The sequence below is a fragment of the Ceratotherium simum genome, chromosome 28, assembly GCF_057802395.1.
Source record: "Ceratotherium simum simum isolate JZ-2026a chromosome 28, ASM5780239v1, whole genome shotgun sequence".
NCBI lineage: Eukaryota > Metazoa > Chordata > Mammalia > Perissodactyla > Rhinocerotidae > Ceratotherium > Ceratotherium simum.
The window spans coordinates 24,585,073-24,609,977 of NC_141927.1; the positions used below are offsets into that span (position 1 = coordinate 24,585,073).

General features: G+C 36.4%; 1 long non-coding RNA gene across 1 annotated transcript; it reads right to left on the reverse strand.

Annotated features, from left to right (window-relative positions):
• Positions 1-1,613: 1,613 nt before the first annotated feature.
• LOC147913337 (uncharacterized) lies at positions 1,614-23,798 on the reverse strand. The gene is made up of 4 exons (XR_015548874.1): positions 23,683-23,798; positions 22,563-22,688; positions 10,614-10,716; positions 1,614-1,883 (listed from the first exon to the last, which is right to left on the reverse strand). It is a non-coding gene; the product is annotated as an uncharacterized LOC147913337 (long non-coding RNA).
• Between the last annotated feature and the right edge of the window lie 1,107 nt (positions 23,799-24,905).

Consider the following 24,905-nt stretch of genomic DNA (forward strand, 5'->3'; position numbering starts at 1 on the left):
TAATAACCTCTGAAATGCCTAGGTATTTTCCTTTTCTCAGGGCACATTCAACCCAGTACATGACAGCAGGTTTCCTGGAAAAGGTTTGGAAGAAAATGTATAGTATACATTGTGGTCCTCTTCCGAGTTTCTTCTTCATAAGGACCTGACCGCTCCCTACATAAAGGAGTGACTGGTCTGTGAAGGAACTTAAATCTAAGAACTAGGTAAGTAGCCATGAATACCTACTATGTTGACAAGAATCTGTTTTCTGACCTCTAGACAAAGAAGTGTTGTAATTATATAGATCAATCAATTCTTCTGTAGATTCGTCTGGAGAGAAGTTTATCATCAACTAGCTGTGACAACAGATTCCTGTGAATCAAAACGTATTGTTTTACACTCCTCCCATGCTTTTTATGACAATTGCACCCACTCTGCCTCTGAAGTTAAAAACACCACTATCCCAGGATCCAATTATGTCCATTGAAATCACGAACTTAATTCCATAGTAGCATCTCCTAGAGCTTTTCTAAGATGTTAATGCTCCCTTCACCAATATGTTTCTTTATTCATTGGCAAAAAAAAAATGCCCTCAAAAAAGGCCCACTTGAATGCTACGATTAGCATATGGCTAAGAGTCTGCACATAGTAGATGCACTTAAATATTTCCTTATTTCAGGGACTTTGGACTCCTTCCTCTGTGGTATGTCAGGGAAGTCCCAACATCTCAACCTCATTAACAATAAGAGATCTGTGAGTCCAGGCTTCAGTTAATCAGACTTTCAGAGTGTTATTAGTCCTCGAGGGACTTGAATCAAAGTATTTACAATAAGTTCTGATTGAGTGCATCCAAACTGATAAATTCAGCCAAATCAGGCTTTATATTTAGCTCTCTTTGGCTTAAAAGCCTTAGAATCCATTTCAACCCATGTTTTTCAGCCACTTGGTGATCAATTTTGGCAAGATCTTTCAACCTCATTGACTGTGTCCTTTCTTTTCTAAGAAGAGACATTGCAATTCTTTCTCTGACCCAGGGAGAATAACTAGAAAAACTAGACAAAGAAATAACTGGTGGAACCACTGGATTCCTTGTGATGATCCCATTGATTCATGTGACTTCAGGAGATTCAGCAAAGAAATTGATGACCAGTTAATCCAGATGACTTTTACTGCTCACCTGTTATCTTACTTGGAGAGACCATCCTCCACTAATTGACTATAAACTCATTTCTTTTGCTTTCTGGAAATCATATGACATAGACTCACGCTCCAATCATTGTTCAACATTACACTGTCAATTAAGCATAACTCATAATTTTTGTCATTACTGTGGACAACTTGCACTAATATTTAACATATTTTTTAAAATTTACTCTTGATTTTCCGAGGTACATATGCTGCAGCCTTAACCTAAGCATTCATATCTCTGAATCATGGCTTTGTTTGCTAGCTATATTTTTTCTAATAAATAAAAATAAATACCTAGTTATTATTTTCAAATTTTCCCCTGAAAATTCTGTTATGTATACAGCAGTGAGAATAAAATACAGTAAGATGCATTATATGGAAAAATTTCACTAGTGCTAAAGAGGCAAAAGAAACCACACACAAAACAGCATTACAATGGACTGAATGTTTATGTCCCCCCAAAATCCGTATGTTGAAAATCAGTTGCCAATGTGATGGTATTTGGAGGTGGGGCCTTTGGGAAGTGATTAGGTCATGAAGGCAGAGCCCTCATAAAGGAATTAGTGGCCTTATAAAAGAGGCTTGAGAAAGCAACTTTGCTCTTTCTGTCATGTTGAGGTTACAGCAAACAGACAACAGTCTAGGAAGCAGGATCTCCTCACGAGACACCGAATCTTCCAGCACCATGATTTTGGACTTCCCAGACTCCAGAACTGTGAGAAATAAATGTTTGCTGTTAATAAACCAGTTTATGGTATTTTTGTTATAACAGTCCAAACAGACTAAAATAAGCATGTCCTGCAAGATTCCATCATATGTAATAGCATTTATATACAGAACAAAAATATGCAAAATCAATATAGGCTTTTAGAAGTTGGGTTAGTGGTTATCTTTGGTTGGGAGGCACTTGTATCAGTAAGGAGAATTAGGATTAATCTTTCTGAATCTGGGTGATAGTTCCACAAGTGTGTTCAGTTAATGAAAAATCATCAAATTTTCACTTACGAAATATATGTACTATATGCATTCCCACTGCCTTTTTCCTTTGTTTCTAAAGTTGCTGACTTTTTCTCCTGATTTTTTTACATTTCAAATGTAGGAGGGTCTTGCTTATTGCCCTGTGCATTGTCCCCTTATGTTACCCAATAGTATGCCAAGTACCCATCACCTTGAGTTTTATAGCATGTTACAAAGGCAATAAAGCAGAGGTCCCTTGTGCTTTCAGCATAGAATTTTTAATGTTTCACAAAGATTTTAGAAAAAAAGTTCTTCTTTGGACCTTTTAACTTCCACTTCTCTCTAAAGTTCTCACATAAAGTCTTAGCTAAGACGTAATATCATTCAATGTTTCTTTCTTTCTGCTCCTGTTCTAGGTTGCTTAGACCATCACAGGTGTGTCTTGTTACATCTCCACTTTCTCTATGAACTCTTTCTCAGAACTTTTGTTCCCTTACTTCATTGATTTCCAAACTCTTCTAAATACTAAGGCAAAAGGTTATATTCTCAAACAAGAGCTTCCACCACTTCCACTACACATGTAATGTGGATGAATTTAATGACTACCTTAGCTGTATCCCAGCTCTAAAAGTCTATAAAGTAGCATTACCATTTTTAATAGATTATTGACTGAGTATTACTTATTTGACCAAAGCTTCGTTGACCCTTAACTCTTTTGTGAAAAGCTCAGTAAGCTCCCTGCAATATTTGGTAAATAAATAATGATGTCATTTGAGTAATTAATTTTAAAGGATTCTTCAGAGAATTGCAGTGGTGGCACTTTTGTACTCATTGCTGACTGTTTATTTTTAAGTACGATTTAAGTAAATTGTGCAAATCAAATTGGTCATGTAAGTGTCTGTATGTGTGTGTGTACTAACATAGTTCAGGAATTCAGAAATTAATTGTAGTTAATTCAATGATGACAAGGCTACAACGATTATTAGAATAAAATCTAGATGCTAATTTGTATCCTATGGGTTCCAATGACTTTCAAATTCTGCTTTGTTATAAATAAAATTATAAAGAAAAGAACATGTTTTGAAAAAGAGTTCACAATCTCCTTAGAAAGCTTAGGAAATCTTAGTACACATTAGAGTATCCTAACTAAATTGGATCAACCACATGGTTAATCTGATGATTATGCAGAAGAGAACCTTGAAAATTGAATGAAATAAGAGTTGATTCAATGACTTGAGTATTGATAAGTCTAGGACATCAATGGATAGAAGTTAATGTTAAAGAGAGTACGCATAGTATTTTTACTAGAGGTCTTCCAGATACTTCTCTAGTTAAGGTCAATTGAAAGGTGGTTTTTGGCAATTTGTCACCTGAGATGTGTTGATTCTCAAACAACAAGTCTAATTGGCTGCATTTTTTTTTTTTTTAGCACAGGTGTGGCTTTGTAATTTAAGCCATTTGAAAGAATAGATCTATTAATTTTGTGGCAGTTGTAATATTTTATTGTTTTGTTTCAAAGGATATTTTGGGACACTGGTATATAAACCCCTTCACGACAGGATCCATGTCTCACTCGACTCTGTGAAATAGACCCAATCAGTTGCAGATGCACAGTAAGTGTTCAGTGGCTGGCCTCTAGTGTGTGGGAGTCTACATAATGGTCATTCATGTCTAATGAGGCTCTGATGTAGTATGCAGACAAGAGTTTTGTGACTTTTTCTAGGACAATTTGCTTGTTTAACTTTTGTCAAAAGTTTTCTGCATGACAAGGTTCCAAGTGTTTAGGTTTTTGGCAAAGTGACATAAATCAAAAGTTTAAATTGAAAAAGGCTCAACCTATCCCTTTTAAATGAAGGAGCTGACAATTTTGTGATTTATAAGTATTTAAGCTGTCACTGGCCACCCAGTGTCTTGCTAATGATTTTTCCCCTTTAGATGACAAATCCAACTGATTAACTGTCCTAATTGCTACTGTGCACATCCTTCCTTAGCAGGAGTCTGAGTAATTTGGAAGATATTTTTTAACTAAAAATTTACTTGAAGCTTTAAAATGGAGACAGAAATTGTCTTTAGAAATATACTCATAATACTTAAATTTACTGTGTGGCTGAGTTAGAAGGAAAAGTAAACTTACATATGTTCACTGATTTATTTGAAAAGTAAAAGTGTGTTTAACTTTAGGAAAAATGTCTATAAAATGATATAACACATTAAAAACAAACATTTTTGAAGATTGATTATAGACATAACCAAAAGGTTTATTACTGTAAAGAAAAATTAGATTCATTTAAAAATTAGTCTTCTTAGAGGATTTAAATTCTATATACCATATCCCTAACATACGTCAATTTAGACAACACATTGTGAAAAGTAGATTAATTACTTAAAAGAAGTATACGTACCAAAACAAAAAAAATGAATATTGAAAATTTTTATGCTTTTTCTCTTCTTGTTTTTATAAAAAAATAAAATATTAGATAATTCTATTTCACTACTATTTCCTGTTAATGAAGATTCCAATATATAATTGGTTCAGTATAATTTTAGTAAATTTAGTAACCTACAATATTGATTCATTTAAAAATGGCATTCAGTGAGTCTACGGATAATATAATAAATAGATAAATTTAGTTCTAGTTAATAATTAAAGTTTTCTAATGATAAACATATTTTTCCAATTATATGATTCTACTGCAACTATTCTTAAGACATCTGCTGTTTGGAAGTAGAGAGGGCTCTAGGAAGTGAAGGACAAAAGCAGAAAATCCAATTAAATGACTGTTTTAATAAGTCATGAGCACATAGGTACAATGGTGGATGAGGTAGGAGAATGTGGAGATGTTCTCCAAGTGATTTAGTGATCCTTTCAATGTCCCATTAGTAAAATAGCTACTTATAAGATTAAGATTATACAGTGTCTATAAGTTAGCACAGTGCTTCAGTCAGAGTGACGACTTTTCCTGTTTGCCCAGGACTAAGGGATTTCCCAGGATGCAGACATTCAAGGTCAAACCCAGGACAGTCCCAGATAAACAGGAATAGTCACCCTAGGCCTTCTCTTCACTTCTCCCTCCACACCCCATCATCCCCCAATATTTTAATGGGAATTTAAAAAGAATGCAACATCACTCCATCGCAATTACTGATTTTATTTCTTGATCTTCCTTTCCAGTGAAAATCTCTTAAATACTAATGTGTCTACAGTATCCAACCTCATGGTTAGTTTTTGCATTTGACCAAAGGGATATGAATAGTTTTTGTTGGGGGTAATAATTGACATGTGTATGAGATTTTACCCTCCTTTAATGCCAAATACCAAAGGAAATGATATAGAGGCATATATCACATTAAATAGCATGTCTTGTGAGTCAATATTATAACAAACATTTTAGTGATTGTTTTAATCTTTTAATACAGAACCATATGAATTTCATCAAATTTTAAAAGAGGAGGAGTGGGAAAAATTCTGCACTGGAAAGATGGGGCAGATGTACTTTTCCCTATTCCAACCATTAGGTAAAGTGCGAAAACCTGGGCATTATATATATATATATATATATATATATATATATATATATATATATATAACAAGTATAGGAAGACTGAAAGTTGGAGAGAAAATAGACAGGCTAGGGAACTCTGGGCCTGAGGAATGACAAGTTGGTGAGTTCCCTGGGTTTTCTTTTTTGCCTCATATATCTCAGAATGGATACTAGAGAAGCTGACAGCCCCCAAACACCAACAGGAACAGACAAAAGAACCTCAAAAAAGCCTCCTCTCTCTAGCCAAAGGACCAAGAAAATGGAAGCCTGAAAAACAGAAAACGTCAGACAGTAACTGCTCTATTTCAGCCTAACACCGCAGAAAAAAACCACAGTCCCAACCCTGCTCTCTCCAGCAAAGTTTGAGTGGAAAGACTAGACCTGTACACTTGCTGGGCAACAATGAGGCACTCTAACCCTCCCTCTGGCGGGGTGAGATCAGAAATGGCTGAGTGGGGAACTAAGATTATCATACCTGAGAAAAAGTAACAAGTCCTCCCTTCCATGGTGTAGTGGAGACCAGGAAGATGTCTGGACATCCCTCCCTACCCAGCAATAAAAAGGTATCCCTCCACCTCCTCACTGGGGTTGTATCAGGGGAGGCCTAAAGCAGTCAAGACTTTTAACGCTTTGCATACACTAGGTCTCTAGGAAGTGGAATTAACTTGATGGCACTAACAACAACAATAACAGAATGGAACCCCACCTGGTCTGTTTTTTGTACCATCCTCTTACCATCTGGCTATATCAAACAATGCTCTGCTGCTATACATAGGGTTTCACAGCCAATTTTTTTGGAAGTGGCTGGTCAGGTCCTTCATCCTAGTCTGTTTTAGTCTGGAATCTCCACTGAAACTTATCCAATATGAGTGTCCCTGCTGATATTTGAAAAACTGATTGCATAGCCTTCAGCATCACAGCACCACACAGCTGCCACAATATGACAACCGACAGATGGGTGGTATGGTTCCCTGACTGGGAAATGAACCCAAGCCACAGTGGTGAGAGGGCTGAATCTTAACCACTAGACCATTAGGGCTGGCATTTTAACACTACTCAGTGATTCTGAGGCTATCTCCTCCCCCGGGGTGTTAGTGGAGGCCGGAGATGGGGACCAGTAATGAGGATCGTCTCCTGTTCCGAGCCAGGGTAGTATCAGCTGAAGTTTAATGGGAAGCTTGAGCTCTTACCCCACCCAGTAGTAACAAGGAAACTTTCTTCATCTCAGATGTTAATGGGGGCCAAGTAGAGAATCTGCACTTCTACGCTCATCTGACAGTAATGAGAAGGCATCCCCACACTTCGTCCAATGCAGAGGTATCAGAGAAGGCTTGATAAACACACACTTTAAATAATACTCAGAGTCTTATCTCAAATATCCAGGTTTAGTCAAAAAAATCAGGAAAAATGAGGAAACTGTCTAATTGAATGAGAGTAGATGAACTATTGGCTCCAACACCGAAATTACATGGATGTTATTTTCTAACTGGATTTTAAAGCAGAAACCATAAAAATACTTCAATTAGTGACTAAGAACATGCTTAAAACAAATGGAATTTGTTTAGCAAAGAAATAAAAGATGTGAAAAAGAACCAAATGGAAATTTTAGCACACAAAAAATGTAATATCCAAAATAAAACACTCAATGGATGAACTCAATAGCAGAATGAAATAATCAGTGATCAGATAAAACAATAGAAATTCCTTAATCTGAACAATAGAGAAAAAATATAGGAGGGGAAGAAACAGAGCCTTAGAGATATCTGAGATTATTAGAAAAACTGTAACATTTGTGTAATTGGAGTTCTGAAAGGAGAGGAGAAAAAAGCCAGGGTTGAAAAAGTACTTAAAGAAATAATCTTTGAAAATTTCACAAATTTTGCTAAAAACACAAACCAACAAATTCAAGAAGCTAAGAAAATCCCAGGTAGGATAAAGGCAAAGAAATCCATGCCAAGATGCACCATAGTCTAACTTCTGAAAAATAAATACCAAGACAAAAATACTAAAAGCAGTGAGATGCCACTTTACCAATAGGGGAAAAATGATTCAAATGACACTAGATTTATCACCACAAACCATGGAGCCAGAAGGAAGTGGAACAACATTTTTCAACTGCTGAGGGGAAACAACTGTCAACCCCAAATCCTATATTCAGCAAAAATATCTTTCAAGAGTGAGAGTTCCTTTTTCAAGGGGAAGAAAAGACATTCACAGGTTAAAGAAAAGTTAAAATTTGTTACGAGCATACACATCCAAAAAATGCCTAAAGGAAGTTTTCTAGACAGAAAAGAAATGGTAAAAGAAGGAATCTTGAAACATGAGCAATAAAGAATAAATATTCAAGGAGCAAAAATATGGGTAAATACAATAGATGTTCCTTTTCCACATAATTTTTTTACAATTATGTTTTACGGCTGGAGCAAAAATTAAAGCATAGTGTAATGTGGTTCTAAAGCATATAGAGAAAATACTTAAGACAATTTTAAATGGAAAACAGTAGAAGAAATTAAAGGGAAGTAAAATTCCTATACTTCATTGAACTTGTAAAACATTGATACCCTTAGACTATGAAATATTACATACATATAATGTAATACCTAGACCCACAACTAAAAAGACTGTGGGAGTTATAATCAAAATTACTATCAATGAATAAAAATAGAATTCTAAAAAGTATTCAAGTAATCCACAGAAAAGCAGGAAAACAAAAATAGAGGAATAAAACAGAGAAAACAGACAAAAAACAGAAAATAAAATGAAAGACTTAAGCATTAATATATCAATAATAATATTAAAGTTAAATGGTATAAAAACCTCAGTTAAAAGACAGAGATTGGCAGAACGTATTTTAAAAATCAAGCAACTATATGCTATCCTCAAGAAACTGTCTTCAAATATAATGATATACGTAGGTTGAAGGCAAAAGGATAGAAAACAGATGTACCATGCAAATCTTAATCAACATAAAGTAGGAGTGGCTGTATTATTTCAGATAAGGTCAACTTCAGAGCAAAATTTATCAGAGATAGTACATAAAGAATTAATCTACCATGAAGTCATAGAAATCCTAAATGTGGATGCACCAAATAACAGAGTTGCAATTTTTGGGAAGCAAAAAATAATAGAACTGAATAAAGAAATAGACAAATCTAGAAGTATACTGGGAGACTTCAACATTGGACTCCCAACAATTCATAAAACAAGAGAGAAAATCGACAAGGATATAGAAATACTCAACAATACCAACCAATAAGATCTAATTGTCATTTATAACATTCCATCCAAAATCAACAGAATACACACTCTTTCCAAGTGTCCGTGGAACATATACCAGAATACACCTTATCCTGGACCATAAAACAAAATTTAATGAATTCAATAAAATTAAGATCATACAGAGTATGTTCTCTGACCAAAATGGAATCCAACAACAATCTATAATAGAAAGATTAGTAAATATTTAAACACTTGGAAACTAAACAACATACTTCTATATAATCCATGAGTGAAAAAAAGAAGTCTCAAGATAAATAAGTACATTAAAATGAATGAAAATGAAAATTCATGGGATGTAGAAAAACACACTGCATTCATGGATTGGAAGAAATAATATTGTTAAAATGCCTATACTACCCAAAGCAAAATACAGATTTAATGCAATCTCTTTCAGAATCTCAGTGGTATTTCATGAAAATAGAAAAAACAATACTAAAATTCATATGGAACCACAATAAAACCAAATAGGCAAAGCAATTTTGAGCAAGAAGAACAAAGCTGGAGGTAGTATTCTTCACAATAGCCAAGATACGGAACAATCAAGTGTGCATCAAGAGATGAATGGGTAAAGAAAATGTGGTGTATATATATATACATTATGGAATATTATTCAGCCATAAGAAAGGAGATCCTATAATTTGTGGCAACATGGATGAACTTAGAGGACATTATGCTAAATGAAATAAAACAGACATAGAATGACAAATACTGCATGATTGCATTTACATGTGGAATCTGAAAAATTCAAACTCATAGAAGCAAAGAGTAGAACAGTGATTGCCAGGAGATAGGCAGTGGAAAAAGTGGGGAGATGTTGGCCAAAGAGTACAAAGTTTCAATTTTACAGGATAAATAATTTCTGGAGCTCTGATATACAGCATGGTGAATATAGTTAATACTGTATTATATAGTTGAATTTTCCAAAGACAGTAGATCTTAGGTGCTCTCACCACACACATACAATGGTAATTAGGTGAGGTGATGGATTTCTTAATTAGCTTGATTGTGGTAATTATTTCACAATGTATACATAAATCAAAATGTCACATTGTGTACCTTAAATATATATAATATTTATTAGTTAATTATGCATCAATAAAACTGGAAAAAGAAGAGAAAAGGCAGGTTCCTTCCATGTTGTAAATGGCAAGGCCCATTGGTATCTCTCTACTTTTTGTTTTCGGCACTTATACTTAAAGTCATGTCCTGGAAGCTTTCTCCTGTAAATGTCTAAGGCAACAAAACTAAACCCTTATAGAGAAGAATAGTTACATGTTTTTAGGCTAGAATTCATGAATTGCTGAAAGGTTTGTCCAAATTACTCCATGCTATATTCTAGGAAATTTTATCACTATTGATATCCTAAGACCTCATCCAAACTCTGACATGCACTTTGAAACAGCTCAGTTTATATATTTATAAGCTGTCATTACTCCCAATTTGACCCACAGTGTTACTTTTATTTAAACATTTACTCTGCTGAGGGCTCAAAACTGACTCATACCATATAAATTCTCCTATCTTAAAGTCTTCTCATCCTTGGAAACAAGTCTAGAAATTTTACACTTGTCCCAGGGAATTGTTAAATAAATCTGTATTTTGGCATACAGAATACAGTGTGTTAAACCGGGAATGTAACATAGAACTGATCACAGATTAAATTACCTTCAAATTACAGAAAAATCAATGACTCAACTTTCTCATATCTCGTAGTTTCTTGTGTTTGTTTGTTTTGTTTTGTTTTCTCCATAGTCCTTTAAATTCTCTCCTGAAAAGAAACAAGAGCTTCTTAGGGCAGTGATCCTGATTTCATAGCCTTTCATGCTGGCTATCATATGGTATGTCTTTAATAAGTCTGGATTATTTTTAAATGAAATTCTTTATCTAGGGTGAGCTCATCCTTTTAAAATAATACAACAAAACAACTTTGGCAGAAGCAATATTAAGCTAGTTGATTAATGACAATGTAATATTGTCTCTGAAATTTTTGGCACATGTAATGAGTGCACATTTATCCCAGTTTTGAATCAACATCCCAATAAAACATGTCTTGACACTATAATTACCTCTCTAAGTTATAAACAAATAATTTTAGACAGACAATTTGATGATTTAGACAAATAAATTACTCTTCTGAGGCCCATTGAACCAATAGGAGATATGTACATATATACATATATGTATATATATACATATTTATATGTATATAAATATGCTCAATAGGGTGGCAGAGGCTGGAACTTCAGGCAGGAGTTGGTGTTGCATCTGAGTCTGAAATCTGTAGGGCAGGCCAGCAGGCTGGAAACTCAAGCAGGATATCTGTGTTGCAGTCTTGAGGCAGAATTCCTTCTTCTCCAGGTAATCTCAGTTTTTATTCCTAAGGCCTTTAACTGATTGGATGAGACCCAGACATATTATCAAAGATAATCTGGATGAAGAAGATGTGGTATATATACACAATGGAATACTACTCAGCCATAAGAAACAATGAAATCCAGCCATTTGTGACAACATGGATGGACATTGAGGGTATTATGCAAAGTGAAATAAGTTATAGGGAGAAGGTCAAATACCATATGATCTCATTCATAAGTAGAAAATAGAAACACAACAAACAAACACATAGAGACACAGATTGGATTGGTGGCTACCAGAGGGGAACCGGGGAGGCGGGGGGTGAAAGGGATGATTAGGAATATGTATGTGTGTGGTGGTGGATTGTAATTAGTATTTGGGTGGTGAACATGATGTAACCTATGCAGAAATAGAAGTACAATGATATACACCTGAAATTTATACAATGTTATAAACCAATGTTACTGCTATAAAAAAAAAAGATAATCATTCCTTACAGTCAACCGATTGTAAATGTTAATCTCATCTACAAAAATACTTTCACAATAACATCTACTATTTGAGCAAACAACTGGGCACCATAGCCTAGACAAGTTTGCATATAACATTAACCATCATAAACACGTATTCTATTTTTCCCAAAGGTTGACAAATATTTAAGAAGATATAAATGATAATGTTGTTAAAATGTCTTGTGGTTCCATGGAACACACTAAAGTCAATGCCAAGCTTATTCTCCCCTCCAAAGGGTTCCAAAGTCAGTTTTGGGACCCTCTGACAATTACAATACATACGCTCAGAAACCTGTTTCTTGGCTGTAATTATCATGCAGCATTGACTCTATTTACTATTCCGGCTCCCATGTGCACTGCCTACAAACTCACTTAGAGAAGGTGTAGCATTGCCTCTGCCTGTGATGAGAGTGCCAATGTTTATGTGGATATCAAAGATTAATTATAAAACTGAAGAACATTCTTTGCCCACAGGGTGTAAGTATTTTGTCATTTAAACTTATCACGTTAGTCTCAAACTATTCAATCCTGTTAAAAGTGTGAGTTGAAAAATTAATACATATTTCACTTAGTTCACTGTATCTAAGTTAGCTCTTGTCTGTTATATATATGATAGTAACGAACAAAAACATGAGAAAAATCGAAAGTGAAAAGAGGAGCAGTCAAAAAAGTGTTTCTTTTCAGATTTTGAATAGTTATTCAGAGGAAAAAGTGTTTGTCAACTGTAACTTCCAGAAAATGTCATTCTTAGACCATGCGTAGATTTTGAGTGTCTTTTCCTGAGGAAGTAGGGGAATTGACAATATATAATTTACCTGACTCAGATGGTGGTTGTGTTTCTGTGAAATAATAACAAAATAGTCATTAACCTAACCCTATCATCCACATTTGACAATTGCTCTAATTGTTAAAGATTCCAATTGTATTCTAGTGGTGTGTACGTGTGGAGAGCAGAGGGAAGCGGATAATCGTAACTCTGTCCTTTCAGCCCAATTAATCGTGGAAAATCCTTCAAAGCAAACTCTGTGTATCCCCATCTTATTGTTTAGTTAACAACTTGCTCATTAATGGCTTTGGAAACACTCGTGGTTGGACAGCAATTGTCTGTTTAAAAAGTAATGAGAAAAATACATCCCGCATTCTGACAGATTGTTTTTAAAGACTTTTTAAGCGAAAGTAAAGTGAAAACAGTGACTTCCGTTAGAGAAAAATATTCTGCAATCTGATTTGCGTGTTAGTAGCTGCTCAATTTCAAAAGGTTCCCTGCAGCTTTTTGAGTTTTATTTTACTTTGGTTTTTGTGTTTGCACGCCAAAGACTTTCAACTGGGAATTTAACAGTGCTTTTGAATGAATTTTCTGAACACACTCTCACTTTTCAGAGACATCTGTCTTAGCTATGGGAAGAAAGTTCTGAAGTCATGAGGAATTCAGGCAAAGCAACTCGTAGTGCTCACCTCCATCTTTATTTAGTGTGTTCCTTAATGGATCGAGATTCAAAACACCAGATAAAAATTAGATATCTGCGGGGTCGGCCAGGTGGCATAGTGGTTAATTTCATGCACTCCGCTTTCATGGCCTGGGGTTCACGAGTTGGGATCCCGGGAGTGGACTGACCCACTGCTCATCAGGCGATGTTGTGGTGGCGTCCCATAAAAAGTAGAGGAAGATGGGCACAGATGTTAGCCCAGGGCCAATCTTCCTCAGCAAAAAAGAGGAGGATTGGCAACAGATGTTAGCTCAGGGCTAATCTTCCACAAAAAGAAAGATATCTAAGGTTATCTTGTTTAATTCACATATTCAATTTGTTAGGCAAACAGAATATTTACATAATATAGTAGTCCAGAACTAAAGTTTGGTAAATATGGCAGCAGATAAAATTACTCAGATTGAAGGGCTTTTTATTTGTCATTGAGTTATCTCTGTTGTCAAATAAATGAAGGTTGGCGAGCTATCTAGAAGGCACATTTAAAAAAAAACTAGACATTAATGTATATATGTGTGTGTGTATATATACATAATTATTACTATTATTATTTTGATGGTAGTGATGATGATGATCAGTGAGTCAAATTTAGTAATGAATAAAATGAAATTTAAGTCTGAATGCTTGGTTTTGAACCCTAACTTCACATTTTGTAACTTGAGGCAAATTAGTTGATCTCCCTGTTCTTCGTTTATTCATCTATCAAATTACACCTACCTCACAGGGTATTGTCAATAAGAAAAGTATCTCTTGCTCCCTCACATTTGTTTCCCTGATTGGATAAACTACAAACTTTGCTGGAAAATTGAATGAATAAAAATTGCACATGGTTCCCCATTTATATCAGTGTGGTAGCAACTCTTGTTTAACATACTCGTTTTATAAACATGTTATTTGTAAAATTACTGCTCTAGTTCTCTCTCTCATTTTGACCAGGTCTTTGCCATGCTCATGCCATGTTCATTTTGGTTTTTAGACACAAATATTAGATAGCTCCATAAAATCTTGCATTTTCCCTTTTAATTCTTTTATTCAATTATGAAATTTATTGAGAAAAAGATGGATGGCATGTTTCAGTATGAAAGTAATATTTAAGTAAAAGAGCTTTTTTACCAGTTCATATAGCAAATGGATTCAGTTCTGAATCAAACATCTAGGTAAGGTCTTCCTTTTGAATACTTAGTACTTTGAATTAATTATATTTTCTGCTGAATATTTTCAGATTGAACAAAATGATAAATTTTCTTTTGATAATGTTACTCAAATCTAGAAGATGATATGATGGGGGAATAAAGAACTTTCTGTAAATTACTTTTTTTTAACAAAAGAAACGGGCGCTATTATTTCTAACAAGTGATAAAATTCATTTAATAGCATGTTAACTATTGTGTCAAATGCTGCTGTGAACATAATTTTTATGGACAGGTTATAAACTGATGAATACAACACGATTGATACAAAAGTAATAAGTAAATTTTGTATTATGAGTGTGTTTTAAAATATCTTTTAATTATTTAATGATAACTGATATTGTCAAAAATTTAAATAATATGAGATATCTGCATAATCTTTTTATCTTACCCAAATGAAAAGAAATATAAATTAATTTAAATATTTTTACAAATATGTATACGTTATTCTCTTTTACAATAATATATATTATGTATTATTTTTATATATGAATATTATCTATAAAATGCATATATTTATGTATTAAGTATTCCCATTTTTGTTTAAGCTATCTGGCAATTCTAAGTAAATAGGGTAGGAAAAACACAATTAAAGTTCATTTTGAAATTTTAACCAAAATACATTCAGATATCTAAATCAAACCAAGACAATTTTTCATGAAAACTTTGAAAGTGGAAAAAATTCTGTTTGAATTCCATATGCACATAAAAAGGATGCCAGGAAGCTCTGAGCCTTTATAATGGCACATTGCAGCTGGATGGAAATGTTGATTGAATAGACAGAGGAAAAAAGTATATTAACATTAGTTAGAAATTTCTGCATTGCAAGCAATAAACCTAAATAATAAACTAGTAGACATATTTGAGCTTATAAATTATGGCAATTTGTGGTACATGTACCTAAAACTGGAACATGTCCAGAAGTTGGGAAGGCTTCAGTTAGGCTTGAATATCCTCAAATTCTGCAATTTGTTGCATTTCTCTTCTCTATATTCTATTGTGTCTGCTTCATGCAAAGGCTTGGAAACCCTCATGGTCACAGAATGGCTGCCAGCAGCTTCCAAATTGATTTAGGCTTCCTCATTCAATTCCAGCTAATGAAATGATTCTCTCCAAATAACTTCTATTGAAAAACAAGAATGCTTGTTCCCAAGAAGACTGTATAGAGAATACATACTCTACTCATTGACCTTAATGTAAGCATGAGCCCATCCCTGAACAAAAAAACTGTGAACAGCTTGAAGGGATGTGCTGACTACCTTGGAAGAAAGATTTGAGAATAGGTCCAGCTTCCGCAAAGTTACACGGACTGCCTGGGGAAGGGGTAAACACCTGAAAAGCAATTTCAGAAAATGTTACCAAAAAGAAAGGAGAATGAATGATGGCCAGTCCAAACCAATAAGTGACTTTCCTATATATTTTTTAAGTATTAGTATATCCTATAATTCTTGAAGGAGAAGGTGTGGATAGTATTATGAGTCTATATAAAAATAATAGAGAGATACTACAATTGTACTCAATTCAAATAGGAAAAATATATATCAGAGCAGAAAGAATGGATTTTACCCATTAAATAACTAGTTCTTCAACTTAACGTTCTAAAACAGTGGTGGAAAAATTATACCAGAAGAAAAAAATGCACTGGAAAATTGTTGCTATAAATTGAAGGAGTAAATCCACTATATAAGATTTTAATGTAACTAAAGATTTTCCTAAGCTAATCTGAATCGAACAAGGAATCCTCATAAAGCCTGAAATTTATGGTGTTCAGCAGAACTGTTTACAACCAGAAATTAAGCTCATTTTAGTATAAGGAGCTTTGCATATGAGCTGATTTTAGGGATTGCTAAAATTCGAAGGGTTTGGCTTTAACCAAATGCTATCCCTGCTTTGTAATACACAGTTCAGCCTGGCATCTTCATTTCCCACTAATCATTGATGTTTTCGATTCACTTTGTTAAGCCCCAAAGTAGTCAATATATTGGACCACACACATTTCTCAACTGTGTGGCTCACAGGGGTTTAATTCCCTTGTGGCATGGAAATCCATGTGGATGTGGTGATAACTCTAAAATTTAAAAGAAAAGAAAAGGACTGTGTCTTAGTACAAATACATGGCTAGTGGTTACACATTCCTATCAGACCTCAGGTATATAAAAATATCTGTCTATTTTGTTAGAGTTCTAAGAGTTATTAAGGATGTTTTTAGCATTCATTTCTAAATTTCTTCATGGATATTCATTCATCTTTTAGACACCTAAATCAGTGTTTTCTCTTCTTTTACTTCTATGTCTGTGCTGTTAATAATCCTCTCCAATTACTCAGTGCCTAATATGTACCAGCAACTGGACCAGGAGCATTATTTCCTTTGTCTCTAATAATAACACTTTTTCTTCAAGTTACATCTTCTAGCTCCCATTTTAATTATGGAAAAACTGAGACTCAGGGAAATTTTTAAAAATTATCCAGTCAATAAAGCTAAGAAGAGGCAAAGCCTGGATTTGATCTTAGGTATATGAAATTATTTTCTGGGCAGAAAACGCCACTGCAATCTTTCTATTTGATTACATTTTTCTTCCTTGCATATTTAGGTAAAAAATGAAGTAGTCATGTTAAGGGAGGAATGCCAATTGTATATTAGTCTTGTTTTAGAAACTTAAACCTACATTGCGTAGATGTAAATGTAAGGAAAAGTAAGAAAGAAGAAAAATTTTCATTCCTAAATTTCATTAAACATCGGCCTTCTCATTTGGAAGACAAAAATATCTGGGGACAGAAGAAGAATTGACCTTCTTAGAAAAGAAGAAAGTCAACAACTAATGTTTAACGTCATTGCAGCTACAGAAAGAGGAAGGAACCCATTAGAGGCTTAGAAGGAAAAAGATCCAGATGTTAGAACCAGCTCTAATTTTTCTCCTCTTGGGCTGCTACTTGTGGTGGTATTTTGTTTTTGTCCTGCCAAATCCACCCTCTAAACTTGTCCTCCTGCGTCCTTGGAAGCTGGCCTATATGGGCTGTATTTCCCTGCTCTCATATGCTTGGGTTTCTCCTCAGGTTCAGCCAATGGGAAATTCTGGCAGAAAATGAGAGGATAGGAAGAAATTGAGGTTAGGTTTTTATTTTACAGACTCCCTTCAGGGTCACTGTCAGACACCTGCATTCCTCTCAGAGAGAGAGCAGCTCTTGTCAGAAGGTCCTCTCAATACATCTACCCACCCTGGGTTTAGATAACTGCTTTCCATGCTGCCATTTGAGATCGAGGTATTAAAAGGCTACCCACTTTTGCTAGCCTCAGGGTCTTACAATATCCCTTGATGGTTTCTTTATACCCTGCCCAGACTTCAGTACAGCATCCATTTATTAAACTTTTCTCAGTTACTCATTGTGAATGTTCCATCTTTTTCCAGCTGGGACATTGACTAATACAGTAATTGGCTTTTAGAGTAGTTTTAGGAAACAGGGCTTTCCAACTTTCAGGGTTGTAGAATCATATCAAAATAAGATTCTGCTATTGAGCTGCTCATATATTTGAGAAGAGAAGAAAAAACCTCTTTGCTGGGAGTAATGGGCCAATAGTAATTCCACGGCATGTGGTGGCATCATGATAACTCAAATTATCCCCACTGGTAGCATGGGATGAAGGATGCTGTGCAGATGGAGGTCAAGTGGCTAGAGAAATTGGTAACTATGGTAACGATCGTGATTATAAAGATTGTGGAGTCAGTTGGCTTTTTCTCAATAACCCAGAAAGCATAAATAGTGAAAAAGACAAAATGAAGTCCTTGAATGCCCAGCTAAGAACTGAGAAAAAAATCAGACAATCTTTAGGGCTATTTTGAAGAGGCTCTCATCTCCTATAGTTGCAGCAAATATATGCTAAAAGCTGCTAAATTATAGCACTCTTTAAATATCCAATCTTGAAAGAAATTTATGCCACATTAAGGTCATTAATTTAAAAGAAAAAGAGAAAGAAAAATTTTTAAGAGAAAGAAGATAAACTCTGAGGCATGAGGTGGGGACTTTTGAGCAGAGGCGGTCAATGCTAAAACCTTTGAACAGCCGAATTCTCCTGAATCAACTTGCCAGCAAAGATATCCTCCCTCAATGCCCACAGCCACCCAATACACACACGCATACACACACACACACACTGAAAGAACCAGCATCCCTCTGCATAAAAGAATTTGGTGGTTGATCCTTGTATTAACCAGATCTTTTCTTTTCTGTGTTCTGGTGCTTTGACATCTGGAGTCTTGCTGACCCTGGAGAGACTGCCCTCCCAGGGCTAGCAGGTTCCTAGAGACAGGAAACAACTCAAACGTGAGTGTGCTTTTCAAATACAACACAGCCAATCCAGAGCCCACACCCCAACCACCTCCTTTTATTGGGCTCTTACTCTCTGATCTAATATCCTTCTGTCCTAATCACTCCAGGTTCAGGTACCAGACAACTAGGGGTAGGCCTTCTGCCCCAGAGCCCGCTGAAATGATTCAAACTAGCCAATCCTAAGTCTGCTTACCCTGTTTTACCCATTCCTTCTCACAGAAACTACAATAAATGTTCTTGCCCACAGTTCCCTCCTTTCCCTCTGTCTCTCAACTAACCCTTGTGCTTTCCCACGTGTTCCCCCAACCATTGCATGGCATGGCATGCCGCCTCCTTTTGGGAACTATGAGCAATAAACTATATTTTCAATGGCGGTCATTTCCTGATCTGTTGGCCTTACTATACCTCAAGTTTTCTATTAATACACTATATTTTAAAACAGTCCTCATGCTTTTTCCTCAGAAGAGGTTGCTGATCCATCTCAGAGCACACCTCCACCTCACCTTTTTGCCTTCAGGTCTGTAAAAAGTTAGGTATTCCTAGATTAGACTGGAAAATTCATGGCACGTCTCAAGAGGACATAGTCTATACTCCAAATATGTTGTATAAGGTCACTAATTTCTATCAAGAGTTTCGGGAGCATTTTATGAGTGGACCCTACTGATATTAAACCAGAAAAGGCAAAATAAAAGTATTGATTGGGATGAATATATTGATAGGCATACTTAGCTGGGATTTAGGATTTACTGTATTGAGTTGAGTACCTAGGAATGGTGTTAGTAGGAGATCTTTAACCCCCCAAATTCCCCTGAACTCACCTTGCCAACATCCTTTACTATTTTGACTAATTGAAAGTTGAACTCCACAGTAGCCAAGGATCAAACACCAGAACTTCACTGGCTTAGAGTGAATGTTAGACTGACTCTGTTGTGCATAAAATGCTCATCCAGCTATAAAAATCCCCTTCTCTGCAATAGTCCAAAGGAGACTCCCTTCACTAAACTGTTAAGAAACATATTGGTGAGAGGGGCATCAGCAGGTAAAGCTCTGCAGTGGCTATTCTCAGTAAACCGGAGCTAACAATGAGGGATTCTGCAATAAAATTGGGCTCCATCATCTCAACAGGAATAATAGGGACCTAGAGGTGCACAGGTCAGGTGACAATTTGATTTACCATAGATCATGTGAGTGCATTTAGAATAATAAGCCACTGAGTTGGGTGATAATCTGTTTTGAGAGACAGAGGTTTGTGGCAATGATTAATTGATCATGAAGTTACTAGGAATAAAATAGATTGGCAGCCTAGAAATGTTTAATGTGTTCAAGTGGAAAATTCTAGGGTTACTGCGTAGAAATCTAACACAAGTTGTAGCGGGGGACTTATGTCAGCCACTTCCTGTGACTGTTTTCCCAATGTCTGGGCTTATAGTGGGAGCGGATATACTTAGTTACTGACCGAATCCCAACACACGTTTTATGATCTGTATAGTGAAGGCTGTTAATGATAGAAAAAGCCAAGTGGAAGCTATAGAATCTGTCCATTCCTGCCAAGAGAGGAAATAAAAAGCCAAGTTGATCTAGAACAGATTTGCAGAGATTAGTACCAACTGCAAATATTCGAAAGACATAGGGATAGAGATTCCTACCACATCCTCGTTTAATTGCCTGTTAGCCAGTGCAAAAGAGAATCAGGTCATGGAGAAAAACTATAGATTATCACAAAATTAATCAGGTGATGATGACAATCACAGTTAACTTGCTGAAGTTAGTGTCCCTACTAGAGTCAATCAACACACACAGTTGCTTGGGTACAGGAGCTCTCTTTTTCCCATCCCTATCAATAAATTAACGTGAGTCATTTTTGCCTTCATCAGCAGTGCTATCAGTATACCCTTACTCTCCTGACTTAGGGCCATGTCATAATAAAGTTGAAAGATCTCTTGCTCATGCTGATATCTCATTACTGTTATTCTATATGGATGACAGTATTCTAATTGAACCTGATTGTGAGAAATTAATAAGCCTTCAAAAGGCTATAGCAACATACATTTATTTAAGAGAATGGTTATAAACCTTGCAAAATTTCAGGGACTTTCCACCTCAGAGAAATTTCCATGGGTTCAGTAGTGTAGGGACTATCTCAGAATATCCTCTTTCAAGTGAAAGCAAGTTGGTATACTTTGCACTGCCCACCATGAAGAAAGAGGCTCAACGCTTGTAGGAACTCTTTTGATTTTGAGACATGTACCATATTTACGTGTGCTTCTCTGACCTGTTTCTGTATAACCCTAAATCTGCCAGTTTTGAATGGTGCCTAGAATAAGGAAAGACTCTACAGCAGGGAAAAGATGCCCTGCAATTTGGATTCAATTAGCAGACCCAATAGTATCGGAAGTGTTTATAGCAGACAGAGATGCTCTACAGAACCCTTAGAAAGCCTCAACAGGAGAATTAGCACAGAATCCTAAGGTTGAAGAGTTAGTCCTGGCCCTTTCAGTCACTAACTCGTCTTCATTTGAAAAGCACCCAGTGACCTGGTACTGGTTCCCAATAGAAAAAAAAAAATATTTGACCATGGGACAGCAAGGCATCATGCATCCCCACCTGCACATAATCAACAGGATGTTAGCTGATCTACTGAATCATAAAATTGGATAAGTACAGTAATCTGCCACTGTGTAATGGAAAAGGAATTTATGAGCCTGGACCTGAGCAGGTCTGGAATGCACAGATAAACTGCAGAAGAATTAGGCTGAGATGCACATGCCTTCATTGCTGTACCACCTCTCTCTCAGCCTACATCTATGATTAATGTGACCACATAGTTAACTCCCAAACCAGGACACTTTGGGGAGTGAAAAGTGGCACTATTAATAATTAAGATGGGACAGTGGGTGTAAATCAGGAGTGTTCTGGGCAAGCCAGGATCTATCATCACTCTACTTATGACCATCTGACAAAGAAAGAAATGAAATAAAGAAAACGTATGGGTTTAGTTTAGAGAATAATGTGCACCATATGCAAGGAAGAGTCAGAATTGAATGGTTACTACATTACAGCCCCATTCAGGAATGTCCTTGAAAGGCTGTAGTGTAAGGATATCCCTCTCGTCAGCAGACTTTTGGGAAGTGGGTGTACATTATATAAGAGGAGAGATAGCCTGAAATGTAGATCTGTGCTGATTCATGGGCAATGGCTAATGGGTTTGGTGGCTAATCAGGGACTTGGGAGGAATAAAATTGGAAGATTAGTGACAAGGAATTTAGTAGCGAGGTATGGACATTTCAAAACAAGCAAAAAATGTGAAAATAGTTTTGACCCCTCTAAATGCCTACCAGTGGCCTGCCGCTATGAATGGCACTCTCAAAAATGGTTGGAGAATATGGACTACCTTGTGACTGCCAGTCATCCAGGTGTTTTCTCAATGGGCCTATTTACAAAGTGGATATTGACAGTGGGAACTGGGGCTGTGTATGGATAGAACAAGAGGTATTTCCTCTCCCAGGCTGACTTGGCTACCACTATTGTGGTCAACCTCCCAAAAGTAAACGCCAGTGTTTCATCCCCAATTTTGTTTCATTCCCTGGGGGTGCTAACTGGCCACCTGGTGATACATGATTAGCTTGGATACTTTATATCATAGAGGCATTTATTAGATAGATTTTATTACAGTAAAAATCAATCTCAAACTATCAGTGGCTTAAAACAATAACAACAGTAGCAAAAATGACTTCTTGTTCACGTTACCTGTGTTGACTACGGGTCTGCTCCATTTGGCTTCTATTCTGTTATTCTACTCTGGGACCCATGGTGATGGAGCAACTCCAGTTTGGGACATCCTGCTATTGTGACAGAGGACAAAATCAGAGGAAGCTGAAACAAATCAATCACAGAATTCATTAAAAGTCTCCTCTCTCTGTGTGCAAATGGCACAAATCACATCCACTCATATTCTTTTGGCCAAAACAATTCACATGACTAAGCCCAGCAATGGGGGAGGGAAAGTATACTCCATATTTCTCAGAGGATGGGGAAATCACATAAGCAAAGGGCATTGGAATACAATCCTCTGACAAGGAAAAGAGCTGATATCTGTGACAATAATGTAGTCTTCCACAAAATGAGAGGAAACCACTCCACCCCACCCCGTACATACACACAGGAATAGACATATATTCTAGAAACATATTTACCATCTCTACCCACAGTTTGCTAAGACTACCATATATGGAATTACAGAATGCCTTATCAATTGCCGTGGTATCCCATACAAAATATCCTCTGATCAAGAGACACATGTTGTAACAATGCAAAGATGGCACACAGAATTCATAGGTCTTATCACATCTTTCATCACCACAACATGTTTGATAGAATATTTAGTAGTCTGTAAGATCAGGGAGTCAATCAAAAGGATGTACTGTATGCCTTAAATCAGTGGCCAATATATGGTGCAATTTATGCCATAGATGGGATTCATGTGTTTAAGAAACAAAGAATAGAGTTAGGAGTGATTTCTCTCACTATTAAAATCGCAACCTGGGACCGGCCCAGTGGCACAAGCGGTTAAGTGCGTGCGCACCACTGCGGCGGCCCAGGGTACGCCAGTTTTTATCCCGGGCGCGCACCAACACACCGCTTGTCAAGCCATATTGTGGCGGCATCCCATATAAAGTGGAGGAAGATGGGCATGGATGTTAGCCCAGGGCCAGTCTTCCTCAGCAAAAAGAGGAGGATTGGCAGATGTTAGTTCAGGGCCGATCTTCCTCACACACACACACACACAAAATCACAACCTATTAGAAGGATTTCAGCTCCACATCTCCATTAATATGGGCTCTCTGGGTATTTAGATTTCTGTACTCACAAAAGGAATACTTCTACCAGGAAACGCCATCGTGATTTCATTATACTGGAAGCTGAGACTGTGCTCTGATCAGTTTGTGTTCACTCCTATTCTTTTGATCCCAGAGGCAGAGAAGGGATCATGTGTTACATGAAGTGACTGATCTTGATTTCCGAGGAGAAAATGTCCTGCTGAAACACAATGGAGGAAAGAAGGACAATGTTAGGAACCCAAGTGATTCACGATTCACACAGGCTCCCCTTAGCAGTGCCTTGACCTATAGTTCAGGTCAAGGGGAAGATGCAGGAGGATAACCCAAGACAAATCCTATAGCAATCAGGATTAGAGTTACTCCACCAGATAAACTATGCCATTCAAATGGGGTGAGGTTAAAGATTAGGAGCACATAAATTATGGTAGAAGGAGGCACCTCTGATTACCAACTTAGACCTCATGACTACCTAATGATGTGAGGACGACAGCATCTGTATTTATGGTAATTGTTTCTTTTCTCTCCTTTTTCTAGTGGTAGCTAGTATTTCACATTCCAGGTAATTTCTAGAACTTTATGTACCTTTTGTATTAGAGGGACACATTTTTCCCTCGAGAAATGATAAGAGCGGATGCCAAAGGAAAAGGGGTGAATTGAGTTCTGTATTTTTCATTTGCCCCTTCCAATATACTTTCCATTCCTTTCAACCTTAGTCTGTGACAAGATATAACTATATGAACTGCATCAATTGACATGTAAATGGATTTATGAGAGTAAGCATAAAGGGGGAAGATCTTGTTACTGCATGTTAACACTTACTAGTGTGCATCCACCACAAAAGCAGCATTAAATAGACAAAATGACTTGGTCAATTGATGTCAGCCAGTCTCTGTCATCAGTCATGGCCAGTGTTGGCAAATTCTTCTTAAATGGAGTAGTCATGGTGTAGTGACATGGCTGGAGGCTAGGCATGGGCTTAATAATATCGGCTCACTTGCCAAGGCTACACCAGCTACTGCCAATGCCGAATGTCCAAACTTCTAGCAACTGGAACCAATTCCAGGACCTGAATAAGACACCACCCCTAGAAACCAGTTGGAGTAGTGAGTGTTGTAGTTCATCTTACTTGCCTTTCTCATCTTAGCTTCCTCAAAGCAAAAGCAAGAAACCAACCATACTCCCAGAAGAGCTGTTCCCAGATGAGGTGAACTTACTGTATGAGTGGCAAAAGGGTTGGAATGTAGCAGAAGCT